Genomic DNA, 7,382 nt, shown 5'->3' on the forward strand with positions numbered 1-7,382 from the left:
CAATCATATAGCTTGATCAGCCTTATATGACTCCTTATTCCTTCATTATTCTTTATATTGCCACAGATGATATTACAGCCTAGATGGCCTCCTCTTTTTATTACTACATTATGAGCCTACAGCCACATGTGTGAACTAGGTAGTGTTATACATCAGTAATATACTGTGAATTCGGGGTGATATATTATAATGCTTATTCGGGGACGAGAATAATGCGAGCATCCATATTTATGGATGGACAGCTTTTCTATTCATCTGAATAATCTGAGGACAGTTGACAGTCAGGTGGTAGCCCTAACCAGACCAGGGGTCTGATTTCAATGTCAACCTCTGCATCGCCAAAAAAGTACCAGTGGCCATCCCTGAAAGGTTTAATGGGTTTCCTGTCTTGTTCTTAATTTGCTGAAATTGCAAAATCAATACTTGCAGTTGTAGTCCCAGCCTCTTGTTTTACTGCTTTAAGATAAAGTCTAAAGGAAAGGCAATCTTCACTTCCAATTTGCACTGTTCAGCATCAGGCTGTCGCTTATCAGTGGCTTTAGAAAGTGGCTGTCTGGCCTAACCATGGCGTTGCTCACCGCGAGAGAACCGCTGTGAGTTCCACGCTATACCCTCCCAACACTGGTGAGCCCAGAGCACACCAGAACATGCCAAGTTGAAGTAACTGGCAGAAAATAACATGCGAGGCATAGAATTAACTTGATGAAACTAAGAATAGTCACATGTATTAAAACTTGTGATGTGATCTGTTTGCAATGACTACAGATTGAGCTTCTATGATATGGAAAGTTTTACTTTTATTTTAAGCTGCTGTTGTTTATGACTACGTTACACTCAACTGGACATCAGATGCAGAAGCCATGAGACAACAAAAGATAAAGAGCATACCATTAATTCAGTCACGTACAATGGATCTGAGAGAGCATGTGGATGTATGGGTGTGTGTGTGTGTGTGTGTGTGTGTGTGTGTGTGTGTGTGTGTGTGTGTGTGTGTGTGTGTGTGTGTGTGTGTGTGTGTGTGTGTCAGGAGCATGCGCGTTGTCTGCCTTCTGTGTGACTACAAACCAACTCTGACTCTCAGAACACAGCTGTTTTGAGTTCAAACACAATGCAAAAGGTTACATATATAAAAAGAGCAGAGAGGCCTTGATTCCCTCGGACTCCTCTGGAGGCTGTGGCAGAATTCATCTGCCTGATTCAAAAGCCTACCTATGGAGTCTCGTCAAGTATTTTAAGTGCAAGTGTTTTGGTATTATGGAAATGAGGCTGAGTAAAGTGTGTGTTCATTTAGCATGTTTTTAATGCAACCCTCAGATCTTTTGTCTCTGCATGCGGCCTATTAATCTATCCTAAAGCCAGCTCTTTAATCTCCCTCTTTCACCATCTGAATTGACCACAGAAAGTCACCTTTTTGGTATTTTAATTTAATTTTTGATCTTATTCTGATCTCTCAGATAGATAGATAGATAGATAGATAGATAGATAGATAGATAGATAGATAGATAGATAGATAGATAGATAGAAACAAACACACAACACACACACACTCACTCACACACACACACACACACACACACACACACACGCACACGCACAGTCTTAACAATCTCCAAGCCTCCAAGCCTTAAACTGCAATCAGTGGGCTCTGTGGACTTGCATTTGATTGCTGAAATGATTTCACATGCTTCAGCAAAGATTAAAGAATACTTAATCTAGATATTTAGAATATTATATGTTACATTTAGGGGTCAGCACTTGTACAATTGAAACAAAAATCCATAAAAATTAGAAATGGATTTGATGAGGATAGTGTAGACCAAAAGAAGAAGAAGAAAGAAAGAATGGGGAGAAGCCTCAGTGAGATTTTAATCATGTTCCATTTTATAACAAGCAATTCAATGATTCTTTTCTTGGATTTTTAAAAATGATTTTCTTATATTCTAACATTTCTTAATACAATAATACAATAAGCAGATTTGCAGATGAGCAGATATATTTTCAAAAAGGCCAGGGTAAGAATACATTTTTGAATGTTCTTACTTTGTATGGTGTGAGGGGGCTGAAATTCTATTTTATATGCGCTCATCACAATGAATAGTTATGGTTTTAAGTCATAAATCCACTTCATGATAATGCAAATAGTTCAAGAAGCACACAATATTGTCACTTTCATGTATTCTATAAATGGACATAAAGAATGTCTTGTTTACAATTTCCCGTCTCAAAACAACTGCTCAACAATAGTTCATACTATGCCTCATTTTTACAATTTCCAGCCACTGGAGTGTTTCAGACTGAACGAATGCTTGGTGAAACACTGCCACCTATTGGCTAATGAAAATGTCAAATAATAGCCTCGCAAATCCAAAACATACGAGGTAGCATGCAAATGGCCTGCATGTTAAGTAATACATTCCTCTAGGCACAAGCTTCACATACATGACTTGCACATTATGGACAAAACAGATCATCAACAATTTCCTGGTATGGCAAAGCTGGAACCAATGAGAGCTTCCTATTCACACAGCTAAAATAGGAGAACAACCAAGACCTGTTCACTAGAAATAAAGGCAGTTTGTCCAGATTTTAAAAATGACAGTCTTGTAAAATAAGGATGACCAAACACAAAAGTCAAGCAACATTAAAACAGATAGATATATGGTCATCAACAAAACTCATGAAACAGTTGCAATGAGGACTACATATTAACTACAAATGTTGACTTTGAAACCCAAATGCTAAAGTAAGTCCAAATAAACAATGCTGCCCACATCATATGGAAACAGTCTTCGAATGAAGGGTGTAGTAATATTTGAAGAATAATCAAAGGATTATTCCAGAAATGGGCAGTTAGCTGCAAATACATCCCTCCACCCTGACTTCATGATTACACTTAAGCCCCTGTAGTTAGGTGTTTTGAATTTCCATATTCACACACACGTTTAGAGCGCATTCAGTGGGGGATGACAGGGTGGGAGGGGGCAGTCCAAATGTCTGCTGCACCTTTTATTAAAGTGTATGAAAGACACTGAAGGAAGCCCACACCCTGCTTTCATTAGCCGCATGTCAGCCAGAGAGGGAGACAAGGAAAGGAGGGGGGATGAGAGAGAGAGAGAGAGAGACTGGGAGAGAGAGAGAGAGAGAGAGAGAGAGAGAGAGAGAGAGAGAGACTGGGAGAGAGAGAGAGAGAGAGAGAGAGAGAGAGAGAGAGAGACTGGGAGAGAGAGAGAGAGAGAGAGAGAGGTAGAGAGAGACTGGGAGAGAGAGAGGGGTAGAGAGAGAGAGAGGGGGGGGTAGAGAGAGACTGGGAGAGAGAGAGAGAGAGAGAGAGAGAGAGAGAGAGAGAGAGAGAGAGAGAGACTGGGAGAGAGAGGGGGTAGAGAGAGACTGGGAGAGAGAGAGAGTAAGACTGAGAGGGGGGGTAGAGAGAGACTGAGAGGGAGAGAGAGAGACTGGGAGAGAGGGAGAGAGAGAGAGGTGTAGAGAGAGACTGGGAGAGAGAGAGAGAGAGAGAGAGAGAGAGAGAGGTAGAGAGAGACTGGGAGAGAGAGAGTGAGACTGAGAGGGGGGTAGAGAGAGACTGAGAGAGAGAGAGAGAGAGAGAGAGAGAGAGAGAGGTGTAGAGAGAGACTGGGAGAGAGAGAGAGAGAGAGAGAGAGAGAGAGAGAGAGAGAGAGAGACAGAGAGAGAGAGAGAGAGAGAGAGAGAGAGAGACTGGGAGAGAGAGGGGGTAGAGAGAGACTGGGAGAGAGAGAGAGTGAGACTGAGAGGGGGGGTAGAGAGAGACTGAGAGAGAGAGAGAGAGAGAGAGAGAGAGAGAGAGAGACAGAGAGAGAGAGAGAGAGAGAGAGAGAGAGAGACTGCTTTTCTTTCCTCTTTCCTTTTTACCTAAGCGCCTCATATTACAGCATGCAGCTGGGCATCAAAGCCACAGAGAGGCTTACACTGCTTTTCTCTCTCTTTCTCTCTCTATCTGTTACTCTCGTCTCTCTTTCTCTCTCTCTCTCTTGCTTACTCTCTCTCTTTCTCTCTCTCTCTATCTGTTACTCTCACTCTCTCGGTTTCTCTCTCTCTCTTGCTTACCCTCTCTCTCTTTCTCTCTCTCTCTCTATCTGTTACTCTCGCTCTCTCTCTCTTTCACTCTCTCTCAAATGAAGAAAAATGTTTCATTTTTAAACTGTTTAAAAAGCTTGTGGAACACCCATCTCATAATCCCCCAGAAAGAATGGAGTCCATTCAAACAAAGATGCTATATTTCTTGATCATATAATACTTTCATATTTCTTGATATCAAACATGTATTTTATTAGTTTTTAAGTTTATTTCTGTTATATTAATTCTGTTTTCTCTAAACATATGAAACATTTCATTTATACATGTTCCATGATATTGCTTTTACTGAAAACTAGTTTACACCAAATATTTCAAATTCCTGACTGATATCAAATAGTTATTTTGTGTATTTTCATGCCATCTGTTTTCACTCAGCCAATTTGCAAATGTCCCTCAATTTGACTACACAAAGACACTTCTTGAATTTTTGGCTCATGCAAAAACAAAACCAGATGTTCCTGTGAAAGGAGTGAAACAGAATGAAATGTACACATATATAACATTTTGATCAGCACACCTATATACAAATACAATATGTAATGGAATGTGGAATGTCTGCTATGGTCACCCATGTTTTAATAATAAAGGCTTAAAAATGAATGTGTAGCAAAATACATTCTCAATAGGTCTGCACAATATGAACAAAATATGTTGTGATAATATTGCTACATATTACAATTCTGACAACTTATTGTATAGACATATTTAAAACAAAGTTGCAAATCCTTGGTGTGACACAGTCAAAGATTGGCATGCATTATTTTGATCAAAATGATTTACATTTTCTGGATTGTGTGAATACCCCCAGATTACTCCCAGCTAATGCTTATCTAGAATGACTGGTGACTGGTGAAGCTCACATCACATGCAAAAAAACCTCCAAATGCCAATATTGTGAGACCAATCTAATTAATAAGCAATATATTGTAGAGTCCAAATTAATATGTTTATTATAACAATATAATTCAGACTATAATTTTTTTCTTTTAATAATATTTGTACTTATTAATATCATATATATATATATATATATATATATATATATATATATATATATATATATATATATATATATATAATCTTTCTTTTTACATTTTTCCTTTTTTTACATTTTTCTTTTTCTAGCACTTTAGCAAAGTGTGTGTGTGTGTGTGTGTGTGTGTGTGTGTGTGTGTGTGTATATATATATATATATTTTTTAGCAGCATCAGCCATGGTCAATCCTATTGAAAACCGCAAAAATCAGAATTCAGCATCTTAACAGTTTGCTTCCTTGTCAGGTAGCCAAGAGAGAGAGTGCAGCGGCACAGTCAAGACAAGCATGAGGAGCGCTGAAAACGCGCGTGTAGACAGCGGCAGTGCAATCAGCTGACTGGCACTGTGTTTGTTAAAGCCGCGCGCGCAGAGAAAGGAAGCCGGGGTTATTACTATGCAGAACCCCCATCACTCGAAGGGAAGAAAAAAAAAAATTCTGCCTACTGCCGGAGATTTAAACACATCACTGCCCCAAACGAGCACCATCACGTCAACGGATCCCCCGATTGCAAATTACATTTCTTAATGATCATTTGACGGCATTTGTCTGACGCATCACTCTTCTCCTCATGCAAATGCGAGCCCTCTCCTGCCTGACCAATAGCAGAGCGTGATGAAGTAATCCTGCCCCGCGCGTGATTAAAGATGATGGATCTCCTCGGCTGATAAAAAAAAAAGACTGCCCACCGTAAATTTGCACACCTTAAACGTCAGCCCGCATGACAGCGTCGCACGTATAAAAGAAAGAGAATTAACGCGGCAGGATTAAGCCGAAGGGGGAAAAAACCGAGGCGTCTCTTTAAAGCGCGCTCGTCTCCTGTATATTACAATGGGCAGCTTGGTGCCCCTCGAGAGCGGAATAGCGAACAAGAACAAGACATCCCTCATCAGGAACAGCACAGAATTACAAGTCCGTGGAATTACTAGCCAGCACTCCCACATCATGTCACAGTACTGACTGAGGTAACCTAGGATGGAATAATAATGCATAAACTTTAAAAAATCACCCGCACTGCAAATCATGATAGGAATGAGACAGGAGAGTGATAAGAATATGAGGATTCATGCAGCATGGTTGCAATTGACTGACGAGACGGACAAAATGACAGACATTCAGAAATATTTACCAGTGTTTTCGGTCCTCTCAACCGCCCTATTCTCTGTGTGTTTGAGTGTGAGCGAGTGTGTGTGTGTGTGTCTGTGTATGTGTGTGTGTGGGTCTGTGCCTGTGTGTGTGTGTGTTTAAGTATGTGAGGTTGAGCTAGCCTCCTCTTGGACCGCTAAAGCAGAAGGGGGAATAAGACAGTCAATGGTGTAGTGAGATGTGTGTGTGTGTGTGTGTGTGTGTGTGTGTGTGTGTGTGTGTGTGTGTGTGTGTGTGTGTGTGTGTGTGTGTGTGTGTGTGTGTGTGTGTGTGTACGCAACCGTGGCCACAAGACGCATGACCCACAGAGATGCTAGGGAGCCATTCAGTGACCTCCTGCCAGCCAGCCCCCAGTGATTAATTCCCCCCTGCCCTTCGCACAGGCCAGCTCACAGACGTGTGCCTTCCCGGACCTAATCCCCCACCTCCCCAAAACCTGCCCCACAACCCCACTCTATAACACGTATGCACATAAGCACACATGCAATACCTTGCATGCACACACAAGCTCAAAAAGTAGCCAAGCAAGAAAGAGAATGTGTGTACACGTGAGCACACACACGCTTGCACGCACGCACAAAAAACATGCACATGCACGCACGTCCATATACACACACAGGGTTTGCAACACAGCAAAAATTACTACTCAAAATTGTCAGTTTCAGTTTTAAAGGATCGAATATTCAGCACCTTCTAGTGACACAGGATGGCTTGAAAAAGACTGTCCTATTCAAGCCAGGACACAAAGGTTGCATATGGTAAAATATGACAAAAAGTATTTCCATTTAGATCTACAACATTTAACAGACACTTTTGTCCAAATCAGCTTCCAATAGTTGTCTCCATAGCGATGAATTTGAATATATATATTTCTTAAAGATCAAAATAGTTAGCTCATGACTCTGAATGCGCATTCTCGTGTCAGAGCAAAATTGTATACAGTGTTGACTTTTTACAGCTTTTGAAATGGTTTAGACATGGACTCCTACCTACACACGTGAGTTCCTGCCTACACCTACAGAAGAAAAGGAGTCATCTCCACGCATTGTCTAATGAATACATATGTAGCAGGGAAAAGAACAGAAGAAGA

At 40.8% G+C, this 7,382-nt stretch overlaps 1 long non-coding RNA gene across 1 annotated transcript in view; it reads right to left on the reverse strand.

Moving 5' to 3' along the window:
• Positions 1-6,403, reverse strand: part of LOC118241468 (uncharacterized) — a 30,000-nt gene extending 23,597 nt beyond the window's left edge. The window contains exon 1 of the long non-coding RNA XR_004776099.2: positions 6,276-6,403. This is a non-coding gene — a long non-coding RNA (uncharacterized LOC118241468). The remainder of the gene's footprint in view (positions 1-6,275) is intronic.
• Positions 6,404-7,382: the final 979 nt, after the last annotated feature.

Source organism: Electrophorus electricus, chromosome 1 (genome assembly GCF_041902795.1).
Source record: "Electrophorus electricus isolate QZ-2024a chromosome 1, ASM4190279v1, whole genome shotgun sequence".
NCBI classification, from domain to species: domain Eukaryota; kingdom Metazoa; phylum Chordata; class Actinopteri; order Gymnotiformes; family Gymnotidae; genus Electrophorus; species Electrophorus electricus.